At 33.7% G+C, this 19,272-nt stretch overlaps 1 protein-coding gene across 2 annotated transcripts in view; it reads right to left on the minus strand.

Annotated features, from left to right (window-relative positions):
* Positions 1 to 19,272, minus strand: part of LOC143920184 (arginine kinase) — a 61,942-nt gene that overhangs the window by 17,396 nt on the left and 25,274 nt on the right. The gene's annotated exons all lie outside the window — the stretch shown is intronic.

Raw genomic sequence — 19,272 nt, forward strand, 5'->3', positions numbered from 1 at the left:
TGTCAAATTTTATTTTTGTTACTGGCAACCCGTTTGACGTTTAATTTGGCGGGCGAACGCCCATTTCTGTCGTGTGAGCTATTATAGAGATGTTGATTTGACATTAAATTTCGTTTTGACATGTGTCGTATAGTTTATTTTACAGCCGTGCCAAAAATATTATTCTTTTAAATAAATAACATTTTAAATCTGCATACGAATGTATATGCATTCGAATTTATTAAATTAAGTTCACTCGTTTATTTATTTAAAATAGGCTCATTTTATGTATAAAAATTAGCACAATAAAATAAAATACGGATAACTATGAATAAATTCGATAGTGAAGACATTAATTTATATGTAACAATTACCTGAAGAATTTTATTCATTTTTTGACATTTATTGAGTGACAATTCTTCTTTCGAATATTTTTTTTTTTTTTTATTTTTTTTACATACATATATACAAATATACCAGGAAGGCTTAACAGGTAAACCCCAAATGCGTCTTCCTGGTCCACATAATTATTACATAGATAGATGTAAATCTAAATATCTGACATCTATGGTCAGTATATATATTACAAACATCGTATTAATACGATAAATAACGATGAATAACTTTCATGTAACAATACGAATTTTATATTCGATAAACGACCACAGATACATCTATGGTGAGCAATATGGCGAAACCTAAGGTATAACAATAACTAAAATTCGCAAGAAAAAATTGGGAAGGAAACGCCAATTTTACAGGAATCGTTTCAATGAAAATCAGAAAAATTGGCAAATTCTGATAAGAAACGATCGAACTAGACAAATCAAGGTCTGGCCAACAACGAGACTTAGCGGGGAATCGAACTCGTAACATCAAGTACGAAATAATTCAACATTCTCCACTAGACATTTAAGGTTAAGATATTTAATGCAACGTGAAGCAAATCTATTCCATCAGGAATGGATTTGCTTCACTTGATATGTATATATTCATTTGATATGTATGTATATATACATATTATATATAAATATATCAATATATTTATAATATATCAATATATTTCAGCAGTATTTTATATAAAATACAATTCCAAATTACCATTTGTACCGACGACAGTTTGCTGTTTTACAAGTTTTATCCGTGAGTCGTTGATATTTGACAGTCAAATTCCTGTGTTCCTCGTAAATTATAATATTTTACATTCAGTATTGTTGCTTCGAGTAGAAAAATAAAGTTGGATATAGAATATTTTATAAGTTCAAAGAAAGCCAAATTATTTTTCTTCTATTTTTTCAATTTAATAATCAAAAAAAGAAAAAAATGGGGGCGCTTCACAGCGCTTCACAACGTCTACGGCGCCCTAGGCACGTGCCTAGTCTGCTGCACCTTTGAACCGACCTTGACACAGAGTAGAGGTGTCAAAGAAAGAATAAATCGTTTGAAGAAACGATCAAACGTCTATGTCCTTCAGGTATAAACATAGATTACCTAAACACAGTCTGCTTTAGATCGTCGACTTTGGAGAGTCTTTAGGTAATATTAGGTATAAGATGTACATATTATGAGCATTTATTAGAATTGTATGTAAATAGGTTTTTGACCTCTTTTTTCTATTATGCTATACATTAAAATTAGAATCATATAATACTTTAATTACTAACAAAAATAAAATAAAATTGTAAAATAGAAAATGATCAGTAGATCAGTAACTATTAAAATTGATATATTATATACATTGTGAACATAATTTAGGAATAATAAAAAGCATTTAAAAATAAAAATTACAGGTTTGTTTGTCGAATTGGCAACACGTTTTCCAGCGACAGCCAATTTGACAGCCGATAGCTTATTTGTGCTCAGTTTAATTTGCCATTTTACTATGAATAGACTTGTACTAGAACAACGCTTGCAAATTGTGCTAATTTATTTCGAAAATCGTGGTTCAGTTAGCGAAACTCAACATGTGCTATGTCCATTTTACGGCCTCTAAGATCGTGTGATTTAACACTTTTGGATTATTTTCTGTGGGGATGTGTGAAGTCGCTAGTGAACGCCTATAAACCGGAGACGATGGACGACTTGGAAGCCTTCGCCGCGTTATTGCCGATATATTTTATTTTATTTTATTGTTACAAATCAATACACACTCGCCATTACAGATTTGCTCCAATGCGACGGGTGTACGTTAAGGAAATACAGAATACATAAACAATCAGAACTCAGAAATACAGTAATACATACATATACAATCAGAATATATAGCATATAACAATTAATCAGAAATAATAATTATAGAGACATCTATGGATTATTTTTTGATTTTTTTTTGTATACAATTTTTATACATATAATAAATACGAAATTATAGAGATGTCTATAGAGATATCTATAGATTTCAGATTACTGTGTATAATTATTACAAATTATACACAGGCAGGTTTTGTGACAACAGGATTAGATCTAATACCAATTTTCAGGAACCGTTTCAGCACTGATCAGATAAAATTGGCAAACTCTGATAGAGAAACGATCGATTTGGAGTCACAAAACCCCCAAACCTAACCAGCAGTGGCGAGGAATCGAACCTTTGACCTCAGTGATGCTAAATATATACGCTACCACTAAGCCAAACTGCTGGCTGTATGTATGTACAGCCTCAGTTCAGGCGCGTGACTACTATGATGCACGGGCATGCGGTGCATGCAGGCCTTTTAGATTTAGGGACCCAAAAAATTTTCAAATAAAAATACTAGACATTTTCCAAAAAATTACCTTGAAAGCCTTCTTAAAATTATTCACAATTGTAGGTTCCAAATTTGATACGCAATACATTGCGTGTCGAATTTTCACCCATCTGTTCTCCTTCTCACGACATTCAATAGTTTTCCGTAATAATGGTACAATAATAATAATTGTCTGAAATTATCTATAAAAACGATGTTAAAATTAAATGTCTTCGAAATATGGAATCGCATAATTTGCGACTTTGAAAGCGAGGAAAAAAATATTTAAATTATGTGAGTTTAATAATTTAGTTTTAATAACAAGAATACTAATGGGGGATTTTTTCTAACATTTGCATGCAGGCCCAATTTTCCTAGTTACGCCACTGCCTCAGTTGCTTGAAAATTGGTCTTCAATATTGCGCTGTATTTTCCCAATATTACATTTAAATATTGATGGTATAATATTATCTTCCAATAAAACTAATATCATGGCCATTAGCATGATTTGTACGTGTTTTATTTAATTTAAAAGTTATATACCTCTAAAAAAAAAAACACCTTTATAAAGGGGGAATATATTATTTAATCTTATTTTAGATAATATTCAATAAGTACATTGAACTTTAATTAGGCTACTTTACACTTAAAATTAGATACTATTAACTTGGTACACCCTAACTTTATTTCGAATACTTTTAACTTTAAAATACATAGATACTGTTGCGTAGGGGTGGGTGGAGGATCCAAGTAAAAGGCCAAAGTCGTTTCACAGCATTTATTGGTGATTAAGGAGATACACGCACTGGCAGTGCTCCGTCCAGAATGTCTTGATATCGCTTAAGTACCGCCTTATAACAAATCGATCGCTCAAGGCATCTTTGACGTCCGGTTACTTCCCTATTGTTTAGGCATATGGATTCGACGTCCGGATATGTATTCCCACGACACTCAGTCCCACGGTATCGGTCACTTCTGAGAAGGGACCAATAGCGGCCAATTCGGTGGCCATTGTTTAGCCTACATGCACTTAGTCTAGAGATAATCCTTAAAACCAATTATAACGGTTTAAAAATATAGATTAATAAAAAATTACTTTATCACCAACAAAAACAAGCAAGGCATAAGAAGATATAAATAAAATTAGTAGAAGAAATACAAAAATTGTTGAAAAAATGCTAAATTGCAATTAATTAGCACCCTATATTATACATACATACATATAATTGAAGGAAGAGCTTTATTTTTGCAGTACTTTCTACTAAATCATTTCTTATTGGCAAACTCTTCAGAGTATTTTCAGTTTTAAATTTGTCTTTTTTAATTATAATTTATTAGCACACCATTAATACAAAAATGAATTGGTAAAAGAAAATAACATAATATGAATATTTTGATGGTCATAATGTCAAACGAATAGACACATTTGTCGTTTTTAATTGTCCATTATTAATATATGTGAGAACAAACAAAAATATCATTTAATTATGTAAGTATGTATTTCATATCAGAATTAGTCAAATGGTTTTGAACAAAAACTGCACAATAGATGACTTGTCACGTTTTGATTGATTGGAGGAGTTAATTATGCGACAAATTAGTCTTTCAGTAATCGCTTTGCAAAGACAAGTACTTGCATCATTTTCGGTCTGAATTTCGCTTTGAAACAGACTCAAGTTGCATCAATCGTGAAATATGAGCATTGTCCCAATAAATCTTGTATAATTTCAACAATTTTCTCCTGTCTTAAGTGTGTAATGGGTATTTCGGTAGTTTGACGTCGACAATGGACGACTACCAGTTACCACTACTCGTATTGTATTTTTTTGATGTTTAGGTTTACCGTTGGGTCGAAAAGTATTGTTTTTTGGCTGAGGAATGTTTTTCGATATTCGTTTGACTTATCGTCAAGTCAAGTTCAATGTCGTCGGACGAAATGTCTCCTTGACGGTTGTTGCTATCTGCTGTTTTTCTATTAAAGCGTGGCATATTGGAGGGTGGTCGTTGCCAAGAGTTTTAACTTATCTAAGAATTATGTAATGTTGTTTTTTTCGCGGTTGCAATGAACGAGGGAGGGCAGTGGAACAGACAAGAAGTCTAGTTTGGCCCGCAGCCATGGGAAATCTCACTGTTTGTACCGAAAATAGCCGATTCAGAGTGTAATACACAACTCTTTCCAATATTTTTCTAAACAACATTGTTGAGAGGACTGAAAAAAATGCATTCACAATAAATTCACTTTTAAAATACCCCGCAATAATAGTGCAAGCCTATAAAACTTCAAAAAATGTGTAGCAGATGTGAGATATCTAAAAACACGTTTATTTTACACACATAACTTTGCTAAGCTACTTTTTTGACAGTGGAATTTGGATTTTTTTTTGGTAAAAAGAAAGTAGCAGAAAAATCTCTTAGAATTATTTCGTTCTTCTATAGAAATAGGCGTTAATTTTTTTGACTTCGATATGATGGAATTTATAATACTGATTGGCACTATTTTAGTACTAACTTATTCAACTTTTTATACTCTTTATAAAAAGTCTATGGAGTACTCTGTTAGTTTCTGGCCCGTCAAAATCTTTGAATCACTTCCACTCTTCAGGTCGCTTTGATATTGTAGCAAATACGAAAAGGAGCCGTTTTAATTGGTTTTCGAGGATTATCTCCAGGTTTAAGTGCAGTCGACTAACAATGGAGACCCCCGAATTGACTTAGTGGTCGTTAACGGCACTCCCGCTAGAGATTTTGGCATTTTATTTGGATCCTCCACCCACCCCTATGCAACAATATTGTAACGTGGGAACATGAGAGAGAGAGAGTATCTACTGTCTGTGCATTCGTGGGTGAACAATATAAATCTAGGATTATTCTAACGGGACTCAGAAAGTGCCCGACTAAAGGATACGCTAGAGTTCTCAGAACCGAGGCGAATGCGTGTGACTCGCCAGGTTAGACCTACGTGCCGGATTGGGAATGCTATGCTGGGCAACTTGTCCTTTATAAGGAGGTACACACGGTGGATCAAGTATTCTGGAGTGATCGGTGGTTACGTGTGGACCACCTGAATCGTTGCATAAACAATGTGAAGTGATTTTGGCCTTTCATTTGGATCCTGAACCCACCCCTACTCAAAAATATCTTATCCACATACGGGGGTTAACTAACATTAAAGTAAGCTAATGTCTTCGACATGAAGCTAAAGGAGTTTAATCATTAACGAACTAAATAAAAAATCATCGTAATCTTGTGTCAGATCGAAGCGATGCCAGCCAGCTATCCAAACTGCCCCTTTGCAACTCACAGGCTAAACACTTGATCAGCGGTAAAATAATTTTTTTAGTCTCAATTTAATAAATAGATATATATATATTTGGGTCATTTTCCAATAAAATAAGTAGGTAAGAAGAAGGGTTTACACAAAGCAAGTAAAGGGGTAATCTAGACCGCTCAAGTGAAGCTACTTTATAATGGCGCTGACACACTGAATGGTACGGCATGCCATGCCTAGATAGACTCCTGCTGAGATGTCATTGTAAATTCTTACAATCTTAGTATTTGAAAAAGTTTCTTTAAATATAGGTATACAAGGAAAATATATCACCGAAAACATTCCAGAGGGCGAGTTTTGGCATGGAATAGATCAGGCGTGCTGGCTAGAACTTAGAAAAATAGAACACGCATAGCTTAACATGGTTGAAATTAAAATTGCAAAGTTAATTTAAGGGAGTGATGTCTATAAAATGTATTTGATAGAACTAATATTTCTCTTTACTTGTGCCTGACTTGTACTTGTCTTTAGCTACGTATGTACTAGATGGTTCATTAAAAAGGATTATTATAAATTAAACAGTACTCCACCAATTTTTTGTATAAAATTTATTTATTGACAAGAAAATAAAGGTAAAAGTATGCCATTTTGAAATATATATGTGCGAAAAATGATATCACTCAAATAATGACCATTTTATTACGAACACATGTTTGGAACCAATTTTGGAAATTCGCCTGCACTCTTCCCAGTGCTTCCATTTGTTTTGTATTGCGATCTTCAGTTCTTCCAAGGTGGGTTGCTTTTCTTTATGTTTTAAGACAATTCCACAAAAAAAATGAACACTCGGGAAGGTCAGGTGAACAGGCAGGCAAGAACATTACTTAAGCGTGAAAGAATGCTCGAACCAGTAAAGTTCTGGCTGTATGGGCAGTAGCTGCCATCTTGCTGGAACCATACATTTTCCCAGTTGATTCCTCGTATTCAAAGTTTCGATTATATTTATAATTACTGTCATAATGACTAAATGGCATAAAGCGAAGAATTGAACAATCATCATTTCAAGTTTATACTATCTCCAAACACAGAGTATTATAACCAACCTGTGTAATACATATGTACATGACGTGGCTCTCTATGAATGTACTTGCATCACGTGCTTATAAAGCATATATGAAATACAAGATTAATTTTAAAGGTCTAAGTAAACTTGTTTACCTCATTGGAGTAGTAAATAGATAAAAATGTTTACTTTTTGATTTGTATTGAACTGTCTGTTATCGGTAGATTAACTACATAAGATTATGTGAAAGTTCTTCAACTAAACCTCGAGCATATATGTATACTTTTTTTTTGAGAATCAACATACGTTAATGCACGCACATTGGATTATAAAAATAGATGAACATTCTCCCCCAGGTCGTTCTGTTGGGAATACCACCCACCCACCCACATTCGAGAGCAGATTCGTGTGGCTGATATACCGGTGTTAATTTCTTGTTGAACTTGACTTTCCAGAGAAATTTTCAGTGTCACGCTATTTTGGCTCTGTCAGCTGTTCCTCTAGCAGCTACATACTCTTCTAATACGCACAAAAGGGGGAGTGAGTGGGTGGTGAATTGTTTCCAACAACACGCACACGCCCATTCTCACATAATTCACTGCCACAAGGAAATGAAAAGAAAAAAAATGACACAAGACGAGGGTAAACAAAGTGGATTTTAATTGACTGAATCATTTTCAATTTACAAACTTGCGCAAGTAATGTAACGATCGCATGAAAAATTGGGTTATGGTGATAGAGTTTGGGTTTTGGTTAAATAATCAGTTTGGCTAACGAGTCAGTCGAGAAGTGGTCCTTCACGGCTCATTAACTGTATTCTAAATGAAGGTTTATTTTATATGCCAAGCATGCCAAAATCATAAGTTGACAAAGAACAGGATATTTATTATATGTCATGTTGTTTGTTGATGTGACGTGAGCATTATCTATCGACAGTATAATTCTGTTGATTTTGAATGGTTTTTGTCCCATTATGAAGCTACAGATGGTAAGATTCGAATTCCAACTGGTTGAACAAACTGACGACTTTTAATAGTCAAACGAATATTAAAGATTTATTTCAGTCAAGATCTTTTAAGCAATTTAATATAAAGTTCTAGATACCACAAAGTATTGTAGCGTGGACGTGTTGAGGGGCTTCCGAGATCTGGTAAATGATTTTATGAGATTGAGTTAAAAATGTGTTGTTGTACAATGAAGAGCGCATCACTACATCTCACTCGCTCACGAGCGACGAGCGTGAGCTTAAAACATTTCATATTGTAATTTAAAATCATGTACCACTCGAATTAGTACGTTCAGATAAAATAAAAAAATATTAAGATTGAAAACCAACCCTTATAAATATGGTAAGGTCAAAAATTAGTGAAATTAGCTCATAATAATAGGAAAAAAACATTTTTTTAAATTTGAAAATTGGCTAGATAATTAATTATACGCATTTTAAAGCAATATAAATTTTAAATCAATATAAAAACATCTGATTATTGATTATAAAATTCACTTTTGACACAGCAATACTAGATTTTGAATTATTAACTGCAAACGCCAAAAATTGCACATTTTTTTAAACGCTCATATCTCTCAAGCGAGAGGCAGCCAACAAAAATTATTATTATATTCAAATTCAGTGGGTCAAATTTAATAAAGATTGATTAGTCTCCGATACGGTAAGTAAAAAGAGTTTTTTTTGCTCAGTGTTGTCGCTCATGTTTTTCGATAACACAAAATTTGATAAAAAGTTTTGGCTTTATAGTGGTTTTACAAAAACTTTTTATGATTAATTACTCATATTTTATATTAGTTTCAATTTATTTTTGGTAATATAATTTCAAAATTGCACTGATAACATAACTACTTATTATAATATAACAAATTCCTTTATTAAAGTTGGGCGATTTATCTGTCGATTTGCTGTGCCAGCTACATACTATACAAACATCGTAGGTAGCTACCTCTACGATCGATCAGTGAGTTGTTATATTATTTGGTCCCATGAAAAGGGGAGTTTGTCAAGGAAAAGTTATTTTGATTCGTGACTGTGCAAGTGTGGCGTGTGCTCAAACGATTCTGAAGAAAAATAATAGACGTATACAAAAAAGTCGACTGAATTGTGTAGCATAAAAGGGGACAGCTTGTTATTGTATATTTCCCACTCAAACTGGCATCGATCGCTTTTTGTGAGGTGTATCCATATTTTATACGTAAACGTATAAAGCTACTTTAAAATGAATGTAATAATAAAATACATTATTATACAGTTGGGGCTACGTGCGTTGAAGGGATGCAACACGACTAGAGATTGGCAAAATACCGAAATTTCGGATATCAGTATTATTGAAAGAAGAAAAGAATGATACCGATATTACCGGTAGTTCCGGTATTTATTTATTTTTAAATGAAATCATTGTTAATAAAACAAACCAGTGCTCCCGATATTCCGAGCAACGCTTGCATGTTTCAACATGTTTCAAATACAGAATATTCGGATACAAAACTGTGAAGTAGGTACGTCCCAAGTATAAAGAGTTATAATGTTTCGTAGAAATTAGTGTTTTTTTTTGTTTGATCTTAAATTTTTTTTTTAAATTCTGACCATAGATGTATAATACATAGATCCACCCTTACGCTTTATACTGGTCTCCCTTTTGGCGCATGTACACTTTCTCTCAGTAGGTAGTTAGCTTCTAAGAAAGAAAGGTCAATAGATATGTGGAGATCTTGTCGTCACTAACTGAGGGGTGCGGGGGGTTTAACTAGCGGGGAAGTGAAAAAAACGCCGACCACTGCGTCGTAGGGAAAAAAACCTTTTTTCCCTAGTTAAACCCCCCGCACCCCTCAGTTAGTGACGACAAGATCTCCGACCAAAATCTCGCATCAGGGCCCATCTATGTGTATTATATATCTATGATTCTGACAACTTTATAAGATATCCAAATATCTGCTGGAGAATGGGTAATAAATTATGAAAAATACGTTCATGGGCATATTTCGAAATTTGAAGTAAAAAATTGCCAGTTCAAATATTATATTTATATAGGATCTGTATTTAAATTGATATAAGGTATTTCGACAAATCTGCACGTGGCAGATTTCACACTCGTTATTGGCATACTTATATAAAGTAAAAGCTAAATCGTTTAGAATTTTTCTAGGAATAAAATAGAAACTGTAAAAGCTTTTATTTAGTTTGTTGTATTCTCCACTTTTATACCTGCTTTTAAACAATATACCAATAAAATTATATTTCTTTTTGTGAAATCGGTAGAACCAAAGGATTATTTTTGGTCAAATACCGGTACTATCAATATCGGTACTATCGGTATTGTAGTTCCTAAACACGACGTGATATATTATATAATTAAAATGTCGGGAATGCGATCTGTCAATACGGCAATGTAGAGATAGTCTGCTATGTTGTTAAGAGCTCAATATCATAAAACAAACATTTATTGTAACTATCAGTCTCATATCGTTCAGTTCATAATCTCAGTGTTTGCCGACGAACTCGAGCCGCACGTATTATTTATGAAAGGGCTTTGTAATGCGAAACTGCACTTCATTATTTGCATCTGCGGTCGATATGACAGTCTGAGGGCGTATAATTTACTTTGGCGGAAATGCGAAATTTGTTGCATGCGCATTCGTGCACATTAAGTGCATTGTTCTCCGAATCAATTCTCAAAAGATAATGCATCCGTAGGAAGTCCATCAGGTAGGCTATTGTGCATTGCACAACGGGCAGGACAGGAGAACTTAATGATTGATTCCCAGCATCATGGCCGGCTTGACTAATAATTTTTGAAATGATCATGGCCATACCGCATGAGCATGCGGTGCATGCAGGCCTTTTAGATTTAAGGGCCCAAAAGGTTCTCAAATAAAAATATTGAAAGTCTTCTAAAAATTATTCATATGACTAATAGTAAACACTATTTAAAATTGAAGGTTCCAAATTTGATACGCAATACATTGCGTGTCGAATTTTCACCCATATGTTTTTCTTCTCACGACATTCAATAGTTTTCCGTAATAATGATACAGTAATAATAATTGCCTGAAATTATCTATAAAAAGGATGTTAAAATAAAATGTCAAATGAAATATATAATTGCATAATTTACGACTTTGAAGGCGAGGAAAAATAAAATTTAAACGATGTGAGTTAATTACTAATTTAATTTTAATAACAAAAATACGAATGGGGGCCTTTTTCTAACATTTTAATTCAGGTTCAATTTTCGTGGGACGTGATACGTGTTTTTTTTTAGATACTTTCAAAAATGCGAAAAAACGCAGCACCCCTATCCCATGTTTTTCCCTGGAGTGTTCCCAAAAAATTTCCCTGGAGTGTTTTTGGTAATATTTTATCCTTTTTTGACAGTAATAGATAACGTTGAATCCCATATTTGAAAATATGAGAAACTTGTCGGTTGCATATAGATATGCATACACGTGCGACCTCCCAAACATATTCATTCTGCACGTGCCCAGCGGGACACATGGCATATGACAAGCCAAGGACACATGACGTCCCATACCATCCAGTGTGTTTTCATCCTATAGCTCGGTGGTTACGTCAATGCTTATCACCGACAGGTTCCCGGGTTGAATCCCTAGGTTGACCTCGATTGAAGAGAATTCATTCGGAGTATTTCTGCAGTGCTGCTGGTCAGACTTGGATATTTGTGGCTTCAAGTGGATCGTTTCCTATCAGAGTTTATCAATTTATCTGATTTGATTTTTGAAACGAATTTTCATTAAATTGGCAAAACCATCCTACATAGTATATGCATATTATTTCAAATTTATAATCTATAAATTTATATATGTAAAAGTTTAATACCATAGGTGTCGCTCAGGGGCAGCTCGTAATGGCATCATGGGAACATATAAATTTTAATAATAATATTTTAGGACGCGGTGTTGACTAGTATCCCGGCCTATGGAAACTCGGTTGAGTTTTTAAGAGGGTCGTTTATTATTGTATAGTATACAAGTTTATTATAATTATATTATACTAGTTGTTTTACCCGGCTTCGCTCAGTATTTGTAATATAAACAGCTTAAACAAGGCGAATCTAATAGTAAATATTCATTTGTTTTTTTATTAAATTTATTTGAATCGAAAAAAATATAATATTCAATCAAATTAATTGTCATCATAGAAACTTTGTTTTGTTTTTGAAGTTCCCAACCAAAGATACAAACATACAAAGTCTCTTTCGAAATTATATATTAGATATGTATAAATAAATAATAACGCGTGTATATTCTGTAGGGAAGTGGGTTAGTTACCCACTTCAGTGTAGGACTGGAGTCTGCTGCTCTGGATTATATTGATGTATAATCATATATGTATATAATTTCACTATTCCGTCTGTGTGTCTGTGTGTCTGAGAGCAGCAGACTCCAGTCTTCCGCTGAAGTGAAGGTATAATATATTAATATAGTATATTATATTGATCTGGATTATATTGATGGTTGAGTGTTGTCATCCTGCTTTCAGGAGCTCAAGGCTATCCGAGTAGCGAAGATAATTCCAGGTGAGGTTAGCTCTACATGTACAGGAATGCGATGATGTCATCGCATGACTTGTGTATTATTGTGAAATAAATGAGATCACTGATTTTGATTCGGGATAGCTCAAGTTGTGCTATATTCCTACAATATGAAAAAAGTGTCCCCCTTAGCAATTTTTTTCATAAACGATTACTTATGTAGAAGCAAACCATTACCCACAGTATTTAACTCTACCCTACTGCATATGCACAATAATATTATTAGAGTGACGTAATTTCAGTGGGGGGGGGGGGGGGGGTGCAACTTAAGCGAGTAAATGCTTAGGCCCTTCGACTTGATTGTGAGATTTACTTGTCTCTCTACTTATGTACATACATTTGACTTGAACTCGCGTTGCTATCTACCTGACGCGTTACTTGCACATCCACCATTACATACATCGAACTGCATCTCCAAACACGTACCCAGCTCAAAGAACGCTCCAAGTTTTGATGTGTCCACTTAATGTGTGGTTGGCTTTAACGAGTTTCAATTGATGCTGCGGAATCCGAATCATTTGAAACGATTCAATTTAACGTACGCACTGGTGTTACGATAGGAGCAAGCTCTCGCCAAAGCAATCGGTATGTATTATATGTTTTGTTACACATGTTACACTGTTGTGCAGGAACTCCTGGATCGTATTTGGGGTCGGGTCACCTACCGATAGTGACTGTGACATTCGTACGAGCAGCTACTTGGCAGCTGTATTCTATTTACATAGTTTACTGCTTATGATGATGTGATGATCAACACTGTCTATAAAAACTTGCATGCTGAATATTAGTATGCATTAACTCATTAGTAAGGATTTTTTTTATTTGAATCATGTGTGGTTCTTTTTATATTTTCTCTCAATGTTATATCATCATGTACATATGTAAATATAAAAGGCTAAGCCGTTCGTCTGTTCTTTTTTACACTTAAATAGCTCCTTCTTTCGATACCCAGAACTTTTGATTCGTTATTGAATATTATTCAGGTATTCCGTTTATTATATAAATCAAAGCTAATAATATATTATATTGAAGCTCAGATAGAGATCAAACAGACGTCGTTTCAAGTTATTTTGGTTCAATTGTCTTCTCCAGTGGGTTCAGCTGTATGTTTTGAGCTACGATTCTGGTAGGAGGCCAGCTCGTCTGGTTGCCTCCACGTTTACAAAAGTTTGTTCAACTTCAACATTCCACATTCGCTGGGCCTATTTGTGAACTATGTATACCTATACTGTGGTCTTGCAGTTTTAGACATCCGATGAGGGTCGTTTGAAATGTTGATGACAATGAGAACGAAAGGCTGGATGACTTTTTCAATATAATCTTCTTGTACTTCAACAAACCTCAAAATGTTTGGTTACTGTCCAATTTTGGAAGTAATTTTATCAAAATTCATTAGCAGTTTAAATTTTTGTGATATTTGGAAGAAGATGAAAATTAAAAGGAGAATGACCCAGTAAATCAGTCATTGGCGATTTTAAGCTTTTCCTTAGATAAACCCAGTAGGTCCAAAAGATAAGAACAGTATTATCTATTTATCATTTTACCTTTTAGATAGATAATTATTAAATAATTATATATATGATATTCCATTATCAATGACAAAATGGTTATCGTCTGATTTATTGGTGGAGAATCAATCAAGTTTTTGTGGTTATTTGTTTTTGATGTGAAGTGTTCGAACCAAGTTTAAATACTGGTTATAATTTCAAAAGTAATAATATAAACCTTGTAAAAATGTCATATTCTATATCCTAAGAAAATAAAGTAATAAGTAAGTTTTTGGACTTCTCTTGTTAGTAGCACTTAAAATTAACACACTAAAACAAGAATATATATATATAAAAAAAAAAACAAAAATGGATGATTAGATAAGCAACTATATACATATATATGTATATAAGTGGTCCGAACGTGTTTGTAGCTGGACAACAAAACACGTCCGATTGCGCGCACGCAGTCATATCCTCACAAGAGCGCGCGCCATATCTCGTGCCGTCTCGCTCTCTCTGCTGGTTTATTTCGCATAGCAACACGATACGCGAAACTGGCAAAATTCTATTTGATCTAAAACCAAAGCGTCAGAAGCCAAGCGGAATTTGTTGACCTCTCCAAACTACTTATAGATGTCAGTGACTCGGTATTATTTAGAACATTCTATATGGAAACATTCAAATTTATTTATTTATTTCATCGCACATGTATACTCGCCGTTACAGATCGCTCCAACGCGACGAGTGTACTTATACAGATACAATACAATCAATATACATACATAAGCATTTATACAAATGCGAATCTATACAAACATCCACTGTGAAATCTATGGAGAAATTTTTGCAGCATTTTATAATCATATTGGAAAACCTCAAGATGCTGAATAATTTGAGATTAAGAGAGACAGGAAAGGAGATACTATTTTTTACAAGAAGCACGTTTCAATGAAAATCAGAAAAAATGGCAAACTCTGACAAGAAACGATCGACCTGGAGTCACAAACCAAGGTCTGGCCAGTAGCGGGACTCTAGTGAGACTCGAACCCGTAACCCCTCTGCTCGAAAACATGCTAAACCACGCCGCTGGTTCCATAATGTGTACGTGGCGTAGACGTAGCAGCTGACACGATCTATTCATATTATACAGGTATTCCTCGACTTATGACGGGGATACGTTCCCGAACCTTGGTCGTAAGTCGAATCTATATATACATATATATATATATATATATATATATATATATATATATATATATATTTTTTTTTTTTTGGTAGTTTAACTTACTTTTTTACTAGTATCATATTGTTTTATCACTTCGAGTTTCATTTCTAAGTCTATTACCTTTCTCTATTTAACACGAGTTTATTTATCAGTCATTATGAGCACAAATTATAAATGTTCTTATAAATATAAATTTGATCACTAATCAACACGAAATTGAGAACATAAACATCCGAAAACAATAACAAACAGTTAAAATGACCTTACGAGTTTGTTACCGTCGTGCGACTCGTGTGAAAAATAATTAATTAAAAAAAATATATTACTTTTTTTCGGTCGTAAGTGCGAACCGTCGTAAGTCGAGGACTACTTGTACAGCAGTACATGTCACCGTGACGTATCAAGCAAAACCGGTTTCCTTTGGCCACTATGGAAATATTCACGCAAGGCGTGACATGTGCGTATGCGCATATGAATATTGACTAGAGCATACAACGCAATCAATATTGCACCGTATCGTCGCGCTCTGTATATGTATATGTAAGCCGATTTGCCTTGCACTCGGCCCGAACTTGTTTGATCGTGCGCTGATGTATAGTTTGAATAGAATGAGTCTTTTCCGTGCACTGCTGTGCCGGGCTATTGCCTTGCAGTGCTGGTGTGTATGAATATACCATAAATGACAGAGCACAATACCGTCAGAGCTTTTCAAACGGCCCTCAAACATATGCAGACAGTGCAAATGTATTATGTTATATGAAACTGGAGTAGGTGGGCATTGAATTATAACTTATGCGGCCGCCATTCGAAGCGTCAATCCAAAATCGATAAGCACACCTGAAATAGTCAAGGTTTCTTTACAAGCTTCACAGTCTGCTTATCGATTCCTGTTCGCTTGCGAACGTACATATTTAAATGGCGACGAAGAAAGAAGGCGGAACGTGGGAGAAGATTTACAATGAAGGAGGTTCCCACGACTTTAGAAAAAACACTGTTCTATTTAAACGTTGCATTTGAAAGTGCACAATGTTTGGTACTGGATTTGAGCGAGAGTGCGTTGCACGTCTGCGAATTTGCACGCATGTGCACTTCTGTACCGAAATAGAATGCAATTAAAAAGAAGGATGCGTCCGCTGCACAGCTTCCAGACACGGTTTTCACTATTATTGCAAGTTATCTTCGGAGTTTCAGCTAAGCGAGAATACCTTTCAGATGGCCGGTTGCCATGTTGCCATCGGAATTATGGTCGATCGAAATAACCTCGGTAGGGGGAAAGTCACGATTTCCCTTTCTGCATTTGCGTTCCCTTGTTGCGTGTGATATTTTGAATTGGTATTTGTGTGTGCTTCAGAAAATGTCGACTTAAGGGCAGGTTTGAGTGTTGAAAAAAACGGTGAAAGGTCAAAGTTGGATATAAATATGTATGAAATTTGCACACACTTCAACTGGCCACGTTTCAAATGCTATTATCAAATATTATCAAAATTTTATAACGAGCTAATATTGCATATTATAATCGATCCGATTGGTACCGAGTTGCTGTCGCATTCGTGCAACGTGTTGTCACATTGTAAGGACTATAGATTTAACTATATACCCATAATATTATTAAAATATAATTCAATGCAAGGTCTTTAATAATATTACTGTAAGTTTTGCTTTCCATAACATGACGTTGATAATTACTTTTATAATATAAAAAAATATAAATTTCCATTAATATAAAATATATACGTATTCCATAAATAAATTAATAATATCAACAACTTACGTATTTTATAGTGAAATTTTATTTATGTAAATATTTCAAAACACAAAGTCAAAACTTACAAAAAATTAAAGTCAAATTCTACTGAACGCTATACGCGCGAACAATGTTGTATTTCTTGACTAAAATGCAATGCGAAACTGAAACGAAATGTAATTGGCCATTGCCGGTCAAGTGGGAGGTCAATGCGATAGCATGTAAATTTTACGTCTCATGCATTTTATAGTCTCATGCTAGATTGGTTCGAATAGTATACATTTTTTCGAAAACTATTTTGCCGAAATGTTTCATTTCCCCTATTTCTGGTCTAAAAATACAATAAATGGGACTGTTCATTTAGTGGGTCTTTTAGCTTTTTCAGGGAGGTCAAATGTAAGCCTGTTTGTGGTTGTTTTTTTTATAAAAACTTTTTTATTTTTGGAGAAGCTTCTGATCGATATGCTTAAGCTTGACCTGATTGGCCTTTTAGCAATGATTTATCGATTTGATTAAGATTCCGTAATTGGATTATTAGTCACATTACGATCGCCCAAAAGACAATTTTTGCCATGAAAATCGTTAGTATGATAGTTATCGTTAGTATGATGGACTTTTCGGATGCCAGATGTTCCGTTATAGAGATTTTAGTGACTTTTGGGAGGGCGCTTTGTGACCAATAATCACCGAATATAAGATTCATAATATTTCATCAAATGACATGTATGTATTTTTCTGGCCTGGCCAAATCTAGGAAGGGTGGAAAATGCCTCCCCCTTGATCCCCAAATGACATCCATGCCAATTTGAACCTCATATAAACTAGTAAACCGTGGCCTTGGTAACGAGATATATATATATATATATATATATATATATATATATATATATATATATATATATATATATATATATATATATATATATATATATATATATATAATATTCGTTATATATATATATATATAATAATTCGATTTACGAAGTATTTCAATACATAATTCGAAAAATTCACCCATGATTCATTGTTTTCAATAGTACATTTTGCATATCGTGAATCAATGCTAAAAATACTGGCAGAGTGACCGATACGATTGGGATGTGGCCACCGACGACAGAGAGGCGCGAAGCATGTGCGCAGTCGGACGTATTTTTTTGCGTACGGCCACAAACATATGTTTAACAAATAAATGCCTCTAGTTATATGATCAAATTTAATTGAAAATCCTTAAAAAGATCAATGTTAATAATAAAATAGTTTGGAAACATAATTTATCAAAAATCTAATGTATATATTTCAGTTATTAAAAATAACTAAAATGCAGACGTTCAGCGCTAACAAACAAAAACAGTTGCAATTTTTTTCGCCAAGACAATATTGATATTGTATATTTGCATTTCATTTCATACGTTTGTCAATTTACACAATTTTGGTTCTGCTTGAACTGTTTCTCTCCAAGTAAAACATCTGTGAAATGAAACGATGTCATAAAGCAACTCGAATTTGCGCTGCAAAGCCATCGGATCATTAAAGTGACATCAATGTGCAATCAAGGATTAAGCAAACAGTAAAGATTAATTTTTATCTAATCAAAAATAATACTACAATATAATAATAATAATAAAAATTACAATTTTAAGAAAGTAGATTATCTTACATATAAATACATACATATTATGTACCTATGATATTAAATAGGTGATATAATAATATAATATATATTAACTAGTATTGTACCCGATGAAATACAATCGAATGGGTGTTGGAATATTAAGTTATTAAATAAAAAAAAAATTAAAAGAAACGTGTCGGTCCTGTGTTCGATCCGCACGCGGCTGAATTTTTTTCAAATACATTTTAAATATAATTAATTTAATATTTATATATAATTGTTTAATACGAAAGAAAAATGGTAAAAAATACCTACCTACCTATGTACATATAAACAATATAAAACAGCAATAGAAAAATTAATTAATTAAATAAATTTTCAATAGATGGTGCCTAATGCTCAAAGACTTGCCTAGAGGAAACATTTGTAGAAAACAGTATACATAGAAGTTTTTTTCTTTCGTTATTATGTATATTCGTACATTTTGTTGGCAGTGTTTTAGCTGTGACGTACATATGTATGTATGTCGAATCGAAACAACTATTATAGTAAGGCGAGCGTTTTCGCAGATGCACACACATACACACAGACAGAACAGCGATAT

This window comes from Arctopsyche grandis, chromosome 1, assembly GCF_051622035.1.
Source record: "Arctopsyche grandis isolate Sample6627 chromosome 1, ASM5162203v2, whole genome shotgun sequence".
NCBI lineage: Eukaryota > Metazoa > Arthropoda > Insecta > Trichoptera > Hydropsychidae > Arctopsyche > Arctopsyche grandis.